General features: G+C 38.4%; 1 protein-coding gene across 1 annotated transcript in view; it reads left to right on the forward strand.

The window, feature by feature from the left end:
* Positions 1 to 1494: 1494 nt before the first annotated feature.
* The window catches only part of LOC124163370 (putative sodium-dependent multivitamin transporter), a 46005-nt gene continuing 30286 nt past the window's right edge, over positions 1495 to 17213 (forward strand). The window contains exon 1 of the mRNA XM_046540244.1: positions 1495 to 1570. The gene's annotated coding sequence lies outside the window, so the exon portion shown is untranslated. The remainder of the gene's footprint in view (positions 1571 to 17213) is intronic.

A 17213-nucleotide genomic window follows, 5' to 3' on the forward strand; every position in this document is an offset into this window, starting at 1 on the left:
GAGCAATTTATTAGGGGGAGTGGAAATGAATTCCAAAATTTGGATACTATAATCAGGGAGGAATTTAGGTACCGGTTGGTATGGGCTTGGGGTAGGTATGTGGAGGTTTAGGTCTACCCGGGTTCCACTGACGAAATCAGTAGTCCTGATGGTGAATAGGTTGCAGAGGATCAGAAATAAATTATGCCCGACATTAGGATGCTAGATGTGCTCATAAATAAATCAGGTCTGATGATAACCAGATCAGACTTGATTGGGATTAGATCAGGCCTACTTTTATCCAGATTAATTCTGGACTAAATCAGATCGATTCCTATCTGAGCCAGGCCCCATGTAAGTTTTCTCAGCAGCCCATTATCCAATTAAATGTCAAATTAGCTTATTAAATGAAGTAAATTTATCACAATTTCGATCACTGATGTGTGATACCACATTTATCATCGGTTTTTAATCAGGAAGCGATCTCATTGGATGATCATTGCCTGATAACTAGTTATGAGACCAAAAAAAATTTCCTAATAAAATGATTTCGAATTAAATGATAAATAAATAAGTGGGGAAAGTAATGAAAAATCAGGCTGATCATGTTAGCTGGATCAGGATTGAAATCAGATTATCTGAAATTTTTAAAGCAGTACTGTTCGCTATATGTTAGTAGCCTTCCTAATCTCACGTTAGAATGTAATAAATCCTTCAGCTGATTTATTTTCAATTGTGTCCCCTTCGAAATTTCCATACCTCTCTGTTTAAGTAAATTACTTGCATCTTTCACAAGTATTAGTTTTGATGGACCGCTAAGGAAACCATCAGCGCACACTTGCGAAGGAGTAAAAGAAAATGAAAATATTTAGGTTCCTGTCCACATAAAAAATACCTCCAGCCATGATTTATGCACCGTTTGCCATTATCACAGCTTTTAATAGAGGAATCATTTACACTTCAAATGTTCATTACGCAGATTCGAAGACTGCTCGGAAATACTTAAATCATTTTATCTTTCGCAAAAAAAAAAAACAAATATTTTTATCTGTCTATTTGTCTGAGTATCTCCTCTAATTTTATAGTTTCTATGAGATCTGGAACCATAGTGCAGTTTCGTATTTATCATTATATTAATTAATTTTAATTATTTATACTATACTAGTTTATTTGTTAACACGAAACTTGTTTTACGCGAAAACAACGATTTCTTACACTCATCCTTTCAGCAATGCATCCCTCTTACTACATCGTTACTATCAGGGGCGCTTGTAGAGTCGAAGCTAAGAGCTCCCGTCCCTGTAAGGAGGATCAAAATACGCCCCTGGATATGTAGTGCCGTTTACCATGGGGCATTATAGTAGGCAGCATAACCGCAAGATGTCTCACGCTTCAATTCCAAGCACTATTGCCGGAAGCTGAGCGATGCCTGGCTCGAAAAAGCTATGAGGAAAAAAAATCATCGCCACTCCAGCGGTATGGAGCGCGCCTCCTTGGCTCAGTCGGTGTCCACAGCCGAGACCGTGCGGACGCATGCAGTGCTTTCTCTCCTACGCCTCCTTATCGGAAAAAAATACTCCATCCGTAACAGGTGAGTACCGCCTTAATCAGTACATAAACAAAAATAAAAAGCGGTCATGCAGTCGCCAGATGGGCATGACAGCTCTCGCTCCCACAGTCCGTAGGAAACCGGTAAATTGCACAGTTTCATTTTCCCGAGATGCAGGTACTCGCGAGGAAATATTTTAAAGGTAGCGCGTTGAATTAAATGTATTTGTGCGTTTCTTTTTTCTGGTGGACGACGTTGAAGATGAGATAAATTATTCGATGACGTTGTTTTAGTATAAGGTGAAGAACCTTATGTTAAAACGACGAACCGTGATCATAGGAAACCGGAGGAATTAGGAAAAATTCTAACCGGGGTAGTTTTATGGGAGTCCTAATAAAGACAATCGTGAGTTTATAAGAATAAGTTTATACCGAAAAAAACTCAGGTATCCCTTTATGAGGCCCTCTACAATCGTGAGATTATAATAATAGGTGTGTACCGAAAAACAATACTCGAATCCCCTGATTAGGTGTATGCATCGGGAAAATAATGTTCCGCGCGATAAATATAGAATATTTGGTGGCGAATAGATTACTCGAGAGATGTAGAGAATGCATAACTGCGTGAGGAAAAAACTTGGGATTGATGGATTCATTGTGGAAAGTATTTTTTTATCTGCTGTAAATTATTTTGCTTGCCAAGAAGTATTCAATTTGCTACCTATCGTTCTTTATTGAAGGTTACCTTACGGTACTCGTTCTGGGACCTCAAGCCCCATGAGCTTAATGAACACTCATTATACGCTAAGCAAGTGGTGATATCCCCGGTATTTGAACCTGTGTTGCAACGGTAGGTGACTCCGAGCCGGTGTAGTTAGTTAATCGACAGGTGGTTCCGCGAGATATACGAGGTGTTTTCAGAAAATTACAGGAATTTTAGTTTTTCCACAAAAGATATTTATCATTCTACATTAATTTAGTCGTCTTCAAAATAGTCCAATTTAGACATTATACACTTGTACCAGCGCTTTTTCCAATCCTCGAAGCACTTCTCAAACTCAAGCTTTAGGATAGCCTGAAGCTCTGTCAGCGATTACTATTAACGTCCTCTATGCTTGTAAAACGACATCTATTCAAGGTTCTCTTTATTTTTGGAAATAGAAATAAGCCACGCCAATAAGGAGCCATGTCTGGCGAATAAGGAGACTGAGACATCTCATAGCATTGTTTTTGGCCAAAAATTCACGTAAAATCAGTTGTGTGATCCGAAAATAGCCGAGCTCATAAAAACACGTCTAACCTTAGCTATAAGCATAAATACAGCTGAAATTTTTATCATTCTTTAGGGGTATGTATATCACATAATAATACAATTGGCAATCGGACTCTCCAAACTAGCGAGAAATTAAAAAATTTAGTTCCTGCTACTTTCTGAATACACCTCGTATTCGCCGCAGTGTGTGATCTGTACTCGAGATACCCTACACAGCAGACCTTTGCGGGTTTCGGGCCTCCATTAAAAAATTCCCCTTCCCTCTGGATGGACACCTAAGCATCTAGGAACTTAGGCAATTCGACCGCTTACATTCCACCATACTTACGAGAACCAGCGACAGCGAAAGTATTTTGCCGGAGTAAAAGCTGATCACATCATTTGAATAAGCGCGACCTTTGGTGGCATCCGAAGGCTCATTTGCCTAGGGCCGCATTCATTGACCCAGCTATAAGGGGTTCAAGTTAATTTCAACCTTAGAACAGTTGTGGATATAAATCCTCATTTCGGGAGGGAAGGGGCCCCTATCCCTTCTACTCGCTGTGAAGTTAACTTCTGTTAAATAAAGACGCTTTACAGTAAAACTCATTTTGAATATATACGAATAATGTATGGCGGAGTATCACTACATGCGCATGGTTAAGATTACAGTACTATTATTTTCTATATTTTTCTTATTTTGGAGGGTGAAGGGAAGGTAAGGGGGGATCCATCCCCATCTGCGGTCTATTGGGATCAAACATCTAGGCCAATATTCCACAGAAGTACCGTATAAGATTACATTTGCATTGTAAAAATAAACAAAAATAGTACTTGCAATATTTACAATTAGATTGAAATGTGAAAATGTGTACGTTCAGTAAATGCCTGGTGATTCTGTTTCATACCAACTAAATGAAAACGAGAGAAGATAGACGATTTCTTTTTAAAGAAAAACTAAATAAATTTCTACTTTGTATGTAGTACGTTGTGTATTAAGTTATGCTTATGGTCGATATCATGATAAGTAAATGGAAATTTTTTCTATTACCGCACAGTACTTATTGTTTTTATTTATATTCCTGTTGCTCCCGATTAATGCGAATTTCCGTTTACCCGGATCATATCCGGTCCAAGTCAATCCGGATAAACGAGGTTCTACTGTACATGCATACATTGATCAGGGTGTACTTTATATTCCCTAGAAATATCAGGATGATGGCAGCAGTAATAAGCGGCCTTTACCGAAAAAGACCGATTGAGTGGGAAGTATGCTCCTTATAGTAGTACACTATTCGCTGGTTATTAAAAAGCCTTCGCTGATCGTTGAATCCAGTTAATAATAATCTAAACCAAGACTTGAGGACGAATCAATTTATGACTGCGTCTGTTTGATATCTATCAGCTGCCAGACTGGAGGCGGCTACTCCCACTTTGTAATTGATACAAGTATAATATACTTCGGGTCACTGTCAGGGTCGCGCGCAAGAAAACTTGGACGACTTCCGCATACAACACGGGTTATTAAACATGAGACAAGTCATTGCCTGAAAGATTGGAGTAAGCTGCCATCCTCTACCATTATGTAACGCTATCGCTACGCATTGATGGTGAATCCCGGAGCAATACGAGGGTATCTTATATAACAACAAGCCTTAACTCAACATAGACCTCGTCCAAGGCGGGGTTTTAAATATTTGCTTAACTTTTTAGCAGCTGCATAGCATTTCACATGCTTCACTTTATCATTGTTAATCTTATATGATAGCCAGTTATCAATTATATGTTTTTGAATAAGCGGTACCAAGCAATTTCTTTATAGTTATTTTACATTCTTCTTTCTCTGATTGAGTAATATTCCTTCTAATATACTTTTTTAGAGTTTCTTTTTCAATCAAAATGGGTTGCATTATGCAGAGTAAGTATATAAATATGACAGTATTTTTATTGTCACAGCATTCGATGAGATTATTTTTTATTTTTGTAATAATTAATTTTAATGGTGAAATGTTATTGGATGCAAAATGTACTCCTAGGTTTTAAATTCTTATAATTATGATTGGGTTTTTACCATAAAAGATTTCTCATTTTTTATCTTCTATATAGATATTATAGAATATTAATTTGTAGTTGTAGTATTAATTTGTAGTATATGTCTATTCGTGTGCTTTCAGTTCTTCGCGCACATGTATTTATTCTTAATGCGATTTATCACTTACATTGTGTCACACATACCTTACCTCAAGTGTTCCTCTGTATTTTTCTCGATAAAGCCTTCCACCGACGACTGCCGTAATTAGGCCATCCAATTCCAGTACCTAGACGCCCAAGTTAAGCCTCTCATTAACTTCATATTTCCCATTAGAGCTATACCTTCATGTTTTTTCCTCAGCACTTCTCCCTTGGTTTTTAATTTGATTTATTCCCAGGGAATCTTCCTATGAAATCATTTTATAACAACGCGCAATTATTTTTGCCTCTTGTTTTTACCATATTGTATTACTCCTTCCAGACCTTATTTTTGTAGAGTAGGATCCGAGGCTTCAAACCCTCCTCCGATGCGTTTCCGAGGTGGTGTTTGAAGTCTACCCCCTCCCTCCAAATGCACTCCGCCGAAATTTTTTCTGGTTCCGAACTGGTAATCTTGTGCAGTTATTACCTAGTAATCGTGTTTGAAAGTATGCTCTATATCGTTTTCTTTGCTTTCAGGATTTCATTCACAATCCTGCGCTCATTTCCGCTCCTCAGAATATCCTCGAAATTTACTATACAGATGTAATCTGACATTTTCCATAAAACTATCAATCAGATAGGGTTATGTATTCGATCTAAATAAATTCTTGTTATTGCTATGATGAATTCCAAGAAAATAGATGAACTTTCAGATTTAATATATTTTAAAATTCTCTTACTATTCTTATTGACCACTGCAATTAGTAATTTTTCGACTGTATAGTTATTTACCCGAGTTAGTCCATTCAAACGCGGAACATCATGACCAATATACCATTCTTAACTATTTTTGATGTAACTTAGGTATCAGGTAATGTGAACACTCGTTAAAATTGCTCATAAACTTTTTAAAAAGGAGAATTTTCCACCACTTGGAAATTGATTTTTATATTCTCGAAGGATCCATATCATTGATAAAAAATCTATTATTTCAGAAATAAATATTGAATAATAGGTAGGTACATTTCGTCGAAATCGCAATACAATATATCGATGGCTAAGTTCTACAACACGTATCTCAAATTCGGCCAGTTTGAGTTTGGTTTTTTAATTTCAGCGTACAATCAAAAATATTAATCGTTTTTTTGCTCTACCAACAAGTTGCTATTTTTGAGATACGTGTTGTCAGAACTTAGCCATCGATATGTTCCATGGTCTCCCGAAGCAAGTGGGTAGGGCTAGACCATAGAAGTCAATTTCTCTCCCTTCCTCCCCCCCCCCCCCCCGGATTTTTTCGTAAGATAGAGCTTTAAGTGATTCCTCTCTAAGTGAATCCTACCCATCTCCCGACGAATGAAGTTCTACGATCCCCCAACATTTTTCTGCCCACTCACTTGGATCGTAGAAAATTTACGTAGGTACCTAAGCGAACGTCAAGTATGGCAGGTCATGGCTATCATGAAAGTAAAGAAGTAGCATCGAAATGAAATTAACCCTTATACTGCCACCAGGCTGATGTATCGGCCCTCGCTGGTTGAGCGAAAACTGCCAGAGGCCGATTTATCGGCCCGAATTATTTCACTTTTTTTCGTGATTGTGGCCTTATCAACGGCTGCAATTAATGCAAACCCCCATCATCTACCTATGATTATAAGATATATTTACATCTTGAGGATTGGAAAAAAATTTAGACGTATTGAATAAAATTAAGTAGCTGAAAAATTTTTAAATGTGAAATGTTGCTAATTCCGGAAAATAGTCTTAGCAGTCTTCGTACGTCCCACCTGAAATTGGCTGGCAGTAAAAGGGTTAACTTTTCGAGAAAAGAAATTACTAGCAAATATTGCCTTAAAATTAATCGCTAGGTGCAGCTTATTCAATTAATTTCACTTAATTAATGAGTATCGTAAAGTATTACTGATTATTTAACGCAGTGGTAAATACGCTGTTTATCTATCCTGTTATTACTTTTACCCTCGGCAAGAGTATATAATAATCAAATAACGATTTTTCCCTCGGTAAAGGCAAAAACAACTCCTATAATGGCTCTCGGTAGCCATAACATGATCAATACGCTGAAATAAACTAGTACATGTATTAGATGACGGCCTCCGGGCCCTATTTATTTATCCTAATGATTCTCGTGAGATGCCCAAGGGTTTATGATAATAAGTCTAATATTTTCGCGAGATGAAGACAAAAAAAAGCGCCCAAGATAATATTTTAATTAAAGCGATAACCATATTATAATCAAGACGTTGTTATGAATTTATAAATTCATTTAGACGACGGCCTTCGGGACCTATTAGTATACACTGACGATTTCAATTAGAGGAATCATCATGAAATGATTCTGCTGACTAGTTTTACGATCAATTAAAAAAAAGAACTGGGTCACGCGTTTTTCCCTGTGCGGTGTCATTGTGACCCCACTACCGCTTCCGCCGCGCCGCCAGGAAGTTACCGGATGTAGTGGCCTGACTAAAGAATGTCATTCACGGCAAGCTGCGAGCAGTTATTCTGTATCGAGAGTAGTTCATTTAGGATTCATCAGGGAAACAATGCACTCCATATTCTTGGCATTGAATAATAATGCTTGCCTATCTCCCGCTCTTCTTCAAGGGACGGTGCGATCCCGATAACCCGACATACTACGTGCAGACGTAACAAGGCCGCGTCATCGAAAATACCGTATCACAGGAAACATACTGGAAGCAAATTAAATTCGCGTAATTTTCTTAAATATTCGCTTTGGAATTAAATTGTGGATTTGTAGCAGACTTTTACTGCGAAATTCGGAGCGCGCTCGCCCGTTGCTACATGATTTGTAATATTTTCACGATACAGTGGGTCACGTAGCCACTACATAAAGTATATTGTATAAGAATGAAGGAAAAATCTCTTTCGCAAGTAAAAAAATCATCTTTTATCAAACTCATGTTCCAAAATTTCACTGTCAGCACAGAAACATCATTATTTAATAAATCGCCAGTTTGTTTTTTCATTCATAATGAAAAAAATATTTATTAAGTGTCCATGCATCTAGAATATGCGGTTCAAATATTCTTATCAAATCAAATGTTATTAGATATCAAATGAGATTTTGTATCCAACAAACAAAGGAAAGGGCGATAGCGATAGGGTTTTTATCGGAAAAGATAATTTGATCAATACTCATGAATGGAAATAGTAGTCCCCACTTATTGCAGCTTCACACCTTTTGGAAATACAAAAAAATTATGTTTGAATAAATTATTTCGCCACTTACGCCGTCGCATCGTTGGTATTTGTCAAGCTTTTTATATCGCCGCACTCATATTATGTAATAAATTTCAGCGATGAGAAGAGGTTCATTCTCAAATAGCAACAAAATTGCCATGAATCTCTATCACTGCCTTTATTCCTATTGATGATCTAAGGCTTCTGTTTTGAACTCATCATTTGAGGTATGTACTTATCCATCGTTGCAAATATTCCAGTGAAGGGCTGTAAGAATTATCATCTGAGGCATACGAGATGCAATAATGGTGAGGATATCGATTAGCCACTTACTGAAATTACTCGCTAAAATCATGTTAGAGCCTTTTAGCAGTCCCTCTAGGCCGTTCTATACAGGACACTTAATTTCACAGTGTGACGTGAGTGAGTAGCTTGGTTCCCGGCCCCGGTGTGTTGTATCCTTGAAGGGCTCCCCTGAGCCCTGATGCGTTTAATGACGTGAGTATGAAGGCGCAGTCAAAATTGCGTCGTGTAAAGCTGTGAATTGCTAAAATGCATGCGAGAATGGATGGATGTGAGGCGGCAAAATAGCTCCTGCTCTAATTTAGCATATTCGCGCAATTGCACGCATAGAGGCCATTTTACACGGAGCACGGAATTGCGCAGGTTTGAACAGCATTAATTTCTAAAATGGCGTGGAATTGAGCGAATGCATGAACGAAATTAGAACAGGGGCTATTTTGCCACCTCACGTCCACGCATTCTCGCTTGTGTTCTAGCAATTCACCGCTTTACACGACGTAATTTTCACTGCGCCTTCGTACACACATCAGATTGTGTAAGTACGTGCCCCGTGTAAAAGGGCATTAAGAAAAAAAATACTTTCCGACTAGGGCGAGCAGAAGAAGGGGAACCGGCGCGCTATCCTGCATGCATGGAATTCTCTCCCACCCTTTTTGTCTAATGGATTCGGTCCAACCCTTTTTGTTAAATGTTCTTTGAAATCACCCTCCCCCCTCTTCATCTCCGTAGGTGACACCGGCAGAACTCACTATTGTCGTCGCATTTAGTAGAAGGAATCGCCGAAAGACGCCGCGGCGTCTCCTCCGGCGCCAGAGGCGGAGGGGAAGGAATGTGACGGAGCCTCCCTCATAAGAGACCGCCATTCGGAGACTGAGACACCTGTTTAGGCGCGCACCGTCGTAGTGACTGGTTGAGCATCGAAACGATTGTGCTAAACAATTTTGTAGCTTCTTCTCCAGTCCAGTGACATCTTGAGCTAAGTAGTTCCGGATAATAATTCGCACGAGCAAGGATTGAAATCGCGCGCAGGGAGGTATTATTTCTATAGTTTTAGATCCTCCCCTATTTTCTTTATTATTATTAACAGGTTAATTGACTGAGCGTTGACTATCACGTTTACAAGTAATCCGTGTTGTTGCCATCGACGACGGCGCTATATCATTACTGGTTCAAGCAACTGTTAGGAGGGATTTAAATTCAATAAATATACAAGAAATCTGATTGCTGCTGACGCAACTGGAGCGGGCTCCTTTTTAAAGGTGAGTCATTGCCTTATTCAGGAAGAGAAACTCATGGCAAGATTCCACAGGCATTCTGTTCGGTGATTGACTTCGGTGCAAGCCATCATGACAAGACCAAATATTCTGTGATTGATGGTGGTGTCTTGCGTGGAAACTTGTGGCCAAATACGACATCTGTGGAGGCTTCTCGTTACTTTCCCCCTTTACCTCGCATCTCTAAGGATTTTCTTATGGTTTTTCCCGATGCCTTTCAATTTATTAAGAGGTGGCTGTCTCCCAATTTTGTATAATTGATAGATACAATTTCTTTGACGAAGAATGTTACGGTTATTTCTTCTCTTCTTCTCTTAAATATTTTTTTAATTAGCCGCTTGCCAGCATTGCCAGCATTGTTGCCAGCATTAAACCTTTTCGCAGCCATCCGTAAGGTTTCAGGAAGTGCAAATTTCACAGGGAAAAATATTAACTTGACCTGAATCAGCACCGTGTATGTAATATATTTTCTGGTGAGAAAGGGCAAGATTTATGTATGAGTAGTTTGAGTACTGTTTAATTAGCAAACCTCATGCTATTTATTTTTAAAACAGTGTTACATTTAAAATTTGAATAAAATACGATTCCACTAGCAGATGTATAAAAAGTACTGAGATGGCTCTAGCGGCTAGAGATATGCAGCTTAAACGTTAAAATTTATCGTCTTCTCTTGAGTATAGATGAGCCTGGGGGTATGCGCCTCTTATACCGCTCACCGTTTGTACGTCTCTGGGGAGAATAAAATTCAATCTTTAGTTGCAATATGTACTTTCATTTAATGTTTGAACGGATAGCTGTTTTACCGTGTCACCACATGAATCGGAGATTGGATCGAAGGCATTCGCGAAGAGTATCTGGAGACTTAGGTTTATGGATCATTGGAGGATTCTCTAGGGTTGTAACACTTTTCACGGCAGTTACACCTGCATTCTGGTAAGCAGTTACAGGTCGGTAGTCGAGTGGTGAAAGAATCCTTGCTGAAATTAGGGAGAAGCACTCACCCGATATGATGATCCAAGCTATTGCCAGGCATTTTATCTATTAAAACCCTGGTCGTGCCCATTAAATTTCTCAAACTGAGCCTTTCTTTTTGTTATTTCTCAATTTTGTAATAGAAAAGTTTCACATTTTTAGCTTAAAGTTAACAGTCACAAACTGCGTACGAAAACGAAAATATTAACTCTACAGGAAGAAATTCAATCTTTACTATTATGAGAATCACTTTTATTAGTTGATTTCGTCTTTAAGAGAGCTTAAAAGTGATCTACAATGGTTAACTCTTATCGCCCAATGTTATTTTTCCGAGGATCTTTCTCTTCCTAGTCCATTACGATTGCTCAGTCGTTGATATAATTTAAGAAGACGTATATATACCTTCCGCTTGATCGGTCTATTAGGTAACTGATTGCACACCTAAATCTTATGCTATATTTTTGGATTTTCAGGTACTTAGATTAGATCTTAGATAGATTAGGTACTTAGAGTAGCTCCTGGTTAATTTTGGCATGTGCCACAAATTTGAAAGTTTTATCTCATTTCTCTATCAGGTTCATTTTTTTATATTTGAGCAACAGGCACTTACTCTGAAAATTTCAAGATGATGGCGTAATTTTAATAATAATAATTTATTGGCACACTACGCTTGTATTCATACCATCATGTACAGCTACATGTGAATTGTCTATGCTACGTCTCGCATAAAAAAGTAAAATATAAGTAAAATAAGAAAGACTTGAATTAAAAATAGTAATTGAAACATACGTAGATTACATAAACAGTACTCATCCAGAAAATCATTCCCAATGTAATAATTTTTTTCAATCAAAATAGAATTTATTTTTAATAATGTTCTATGTACGTACCATGTACGTTATTTTTATTGAGTTTTCTCATCATACAGTTGTGGATTTTTTCTCCCATATGATAGGGGCAGCTTTCAACATCTTTCAATCAGTTCATTGATATATTGCATAAGTGCTTTCTCCTTGTGTCATGACCATGTTCGATTTTATTGAGAGCTAACAGGTTACCCTTTGCGTTGCTCGGGAAGGATAGTACCCAGATAAGTGGGAAACTTGTAACTTGGCTTTGGTGGTCAAAGCGGATTTTTTTAGGTTCACTCTTTGATCGCGTCAAGAGGTATGCCTACCCGGAAGGATGCACAACCACAGATGATGTATGACGTGACGTAACAAGCAGTCATGATAAAACGACGCAAAGGATGCGTGGGACGCAACCGAAAGTAGCACTAAGGCGTTTGGGAGAATGAGATGCACCTACGTACTAACTTTGTTCACAATCCGTGCAGCGGTATGGAAACGCATAGCGGACAGACAAACAGACATCCTCTTCTTAAATAAGTTTTTGTTCTCAACAACATATTTAATTTTTTCAAAAATATACAATGTATTCAATGTCGACATTTTCAATTTTTTGTATGGGCCATCATGATCCTACCCATTATTTTCTTGTAAATAAACGTGTGCACCTTTTATATAATCCGAATGTTTTTTCTCGTCCACTTTCTGGCCCCCAAAGTGTTATCCCATTTTTGAGTATAGAGTACATGTAATCAAAATATTTTAAGGAGAAATACTTCACCAAAAGAGAAAAGATGACCACCTGAGAGAGAAAAAGGGATGCGCCCTCTTAATGTTTGTATACTATGTCCTCAATTTCAGTGCTTTATACTCTTGACGTCACCCATAAATCCTTTGAAAAGGAAAGTTATGTTGCGGGAACTAAACAATTCAAGGACACTACGTAGAGGAGACCCCAGTCCTTCCGGTTGAAGCTTGATTTATGTGCCACATTATGCGCATATTAATCAGTTTTCATAAATATCCGCAGTACGGCGATGAGATGAGATCGATCCATTTATTCTCAATATTAACAATGCAGGGTGCTTTAGGAGGAACTGCAACACTTCAGGAGGTGGTAGGGGAGACAATTGTAAGGTTTTTTTAGTCCATGAATATCGCCTTAGTTACTGAGGGGTCGCAAAGCCTTAGTTACTGAGTCATGACAGCGCAAACATTTTTATGCACTTTGCAGTTACCATAAAAACGGTCTTTATTGGGTATCCAGCCTTTAGTGCATAATGCTCAATACTCTGGATTTTTAAGTACATTGAGTAATTAAGGTTGGACGAAAATGTGCGATTATAATTGTCTGAAACAAGTATTCTCAAAAACACGTGAGATAGCGCAATCGTATTTTTACTACTCGCTCAAAGCTCTCGTTTAATTAAACTCAAAATTTTGACGCCATTTTCAAGGACAAAAAAATCTTTTTTGCTAAAATTGTCTCCCTTACCGCCATAGGCGGATTTAGGGGGTGGGGCACGGGGGCGCGTTTTGCCCTTAACGCTCAATATTATGGGCCCAGTAGAGACTCCTCTACTTAAATAGTCGTGGCTTAATTGAGGAAAAACTATGTTTCTCGTAACCTCTTGCTTACATCACGATGGGCTTTCCGGTGTCAAATGTGACGAAAATGAATGTCGAGTTATCTTATCAATCGTCCCTCAAACATGCGTGAGACGGCACGAAATAATAATTTCCAGCATATAATGACTTAGGCAGGTGCTCTGAGTGGTAGATAAACATGCGGAGTGAGTGCACTCTGAATTCGTAAGAGAAGAACAAAAGAAATGCGAAGAACTTCATGTCAATATAGATAGACTAGACACACGTAGCCAGGAAGGCTGCTAAAAGGGCATAAGCACCCCCCGAAATTTTCTCAACTTCACCTACCGAAAATAGTGTGGGCGACCAACTAAGTGCACAGTTGGATTATTTCTTGTATAATGATTCTTACAAACACTTTTTTAGTTATGAATGCATATTTCAACATGCTTGCGTATTTTTTTCAATAAAGCAGTGAATGGGGATGGTTAGAGAGGATGGTTGGCCGTTATTAAACCCCTCACCCCTGAAATTAATTGCTAGGTACGTGCCTGTACAGAGGGGAATTTGAATCAATTAAAGTATTTCATCGCAAAAATAGGAAATACTTTTCAGAATTTTTAGTAATTATGGGACGAAAGTGACTAGAGGATACGTTTAGGATTTTTGCGTGGATTCGTATAAATGCATTCATTCCAAAAATTTTTTTAAAAGACTTTTGTATAGACATGTCAACAACTCACTGTTATATAAATCTCAAATTGCGAATTCAGAAAGTTATGTTAACAGCATCATCTAGAGTCGGAGATAGCATACACCGCCGCAAGTAGTCCTCTCGAGACATCAAATACGAATGTCGCACAAAACATTATGGTAAAATTATTGTTAGTCAAATGGTTGCTTTCCTGTAGAGTACTTGCCCGTTCCTCTCTCTAATCCTATTCTCGGTATTTCTCTACTTCAATTGTCGCCACACATTGCGTTATATCGAATGATTAAAATTCATCTTTCTGGCAAGTTTGTGTTTCATATCTGGCGAATGAAAACTCCTCATCACGAGTGAAGGCGATGCAAATGTTCTAATCAATTTCTTTCAAAGAAGTGTGTGTATAATTTACTCCTAGTTTTTTAAGATGCACTTGCTGTGTCATGTTATAGATTTTCTTGATCAACCGATAGATCAATTATTTTTTCCGATTGCTAGGGTTCTGCCTTAGCCTCCCACGAAAACTGTGTGCGGAAAGCCAGTTTCTTTGCGCTTAAGTATAGAATTGAGAAGTAGTGCTCTTTTATCTGACATTGAAAGAGAAGAATCGAATATTACAAATAGAATGTATTGACAGTAGCCCTGAGATCCATTCAAACAATATCCGAGGTTGTAAAATAATGTGATTGCTTCATATTGCATCAATTTGACCCCTCTCTCAGGAGTCTTTAGAGAGTAAAATAATCAAAATTCGGCGGATAAAGAATTGATCCTATATTATCAGTCCACTGAATGTTAGATAAGCAATAAGATAGATTTATAAGGAGGTCTATTTCACCGCTTGTTGGGTTTTTCATTTAGATAGGATTCCTGGACATGGTAGTCTTGTGCATGGGCGTACCCAGTAAGGGGCAGGGTCTCCCCCCCCCCCCACCCTAGAAGCAAAAATCGCAAAAGTCTTTAAGCAAAATCAGTACTGAATTGAAACGAAAGTATTCGAAAAAATTTCTTTAAGCACACGAAAAATGATATGCATTAGTATAAGATATGTAAACAAAATAAAACTATTTCTTCAAGGAAATAATCTTATAAACTAATAAAGCGCTGTTATAATTTTCTTAAAATGTTGGTTTCATTCACCTTTTCCAGGGTAAAATGTCACAACTTGGCTTGCCCCCCTCCTAGACCATGGCTTTCCCCCCCTCTAGTTATAATCCTGGCTATGCCCTTAAAGGGTTGCTGAATTTTCCGCTGTAAATTTCTAGTTGCTTGGGATGCCCGTGATCTAAATGTGATTCTCAATATAATAGTCAAATTACCACAAATCCCTCCCGACGTCTATTTATAGATTCCCCTCCTGCCCTCAGCACAATGATAAATCCTCGTACTTGACCTAATTGAACGGCGCTCCCGACCCAAACGTCAGGCATTTCTCCCCCAGACAAACATATGTCTTCTCCCCATTGTGCGTGATGTCGATCCTGACCTTTCCCAACCCCTCTCGTCTTACCCCAGGCCTCCTACGCCTTTGAAAACCTCCGCCCGGCTCTCAGATTGAATCGATTGTTCGCAATGCCTAGTCCTTAAATGTTCCCTGAATAATTCGTTCTCACTTCCGATATGTATACTGCCTCAGGCCCGGAGGATTTATGGCGTAAGTTGCACCATTGAGAAAAATTTACCAGGTCTGCGGTCTGTTCACTTTGCCAGTACTTAAAATTTTCGTTGTACCCTACAACGCAACACCGTATCTTACTCGGTTTTTGATAAAATAATTCAAGAAATAATGAAATCGCACGATTTGGCCAAAATTAAAACTGCTCCGATCAGTCTGGAAATTGGTATCTCCTTAGACTTAGGCGTATCAAGTGGTTTAGATTCGAAAACTTACAATTTTGAAAAATCGATTTTTTTTACCCTCAAGTGTCCGAAAAAAGAGCAGGCATAGAGACAGTTTTCAACACGGTAATAGATAGAAAATATACCGCTCCGAAAATTTATCCTAAGTATTCAGACGATTTTGGAGGGGGTTGATTCTATAACTTTTTGTTGTATCTCGTCTCGTTCACCCCAAACATTCGTATGAATCGGTCAGTCAGTCAGTTGGAAGTGGGTTTCACAGTATATAAATTAAGGCTAGACAATAGGCAGGGAGGAAGACATTTTTTTGATAATCCTAAACATAAGTGGCGCAGCGAGGGGGGGTTTGGAGGGATAAACACCCCCCCCCCCCCCCCAGTGCTCAGAGAAATTTTCAAGTTTAATCCATTTCACTTAATTGGATAAGTATTACTTATAAGGTAGTGTTCGGATTAATCAAATATCCCTCAGAAAGACGTAAAACTCGCCATTTTGAGCCATTATTCTTAAAAATTTTCTGGAGGAGGGCCCCCGCAACTCCTGCTTACCTTGGTGGTTATGCAATACCCCCACACCCCCAAGCATTAGTTGCGCCTAAAATCCCCCCTTGCCTTAATTCTTAGCTGCGCCCCTGCTACAGATAATCCTATTTCCTAAAGGACGGAAGTGGGTTTTGCGGTAATTGGATACGTCACAAAAAAAGACCAGTCGACTGGGGCATGCATCTATGATCATTTTCTCCGTCTATTCAGAGCGATACCTCCAATGATGGCGGAAAAATTATCGTTTCGCGCAATCTTTTTCCACAATGACTTTTGTTTCAACTTCTCCGTCATGATTTTCAGTATTATTTGCGTTTTACAGTAATCGATAACAGATAATAATGAACAATAACGCTTAATGGAGATGCACGATGTAAATCTTTACAACGGCTATCCAAGACTAAGGAAAATGTTCACCCCGCAAAAATATGACATTCTGAACAACCGTTACTGCTAAAATACTCTTAATTAACATGTAATTAAAGCTATCGTGAGTATACTTTTTAACGATTTTCGCGCATCCTTACTCACCCGGATGCAATAAGATATATATTGGAATAATTTATGCAGTCAAAATCAAGGATTTGATTTGAGGCAAAAGCATAGAAGATCAAATGACTTACGGCTGTAAAAGTATTGTTTTGAAATTTCGAGAAAACTGTCTTGATTTTCAGGCATTTTTTATTGTGTGGCCTTGTGGAAAATTTCCCAGATATCGACAAACAAAGAAAGCTGAAGAAATCCTTGAAAGGGTTATGTCGACTTCGAAATCATCAGATGCGTATCTGTTGGCTTCCTCGATTATGGTAAAAAAAATATTGAAGAAATTAGTGTAGATTGTAATGACACCAACTTGCACGGAAGACCCCTGGCTCACTTAATTTACGCGGATCTATCAGAAAAATTAGATGACAATGATTATTGCCACCAAATAGGACTGCATGCCTTAAT

The sequence above is a fragment of the Ischnura elegans genome, chromosome 8 (genome assembly GCF_921293095.1).
Source record: "Ischnura elegans chromosome 8, ioIscEleg1.1, whole genome shotgun sequence".
NCBI classification, from domain to species: Eukaryota; Metazoa; Arthropoda; class Insecta; order Odonata; family Coenagrionidae; genus Ischnura; species Ischnura elegans.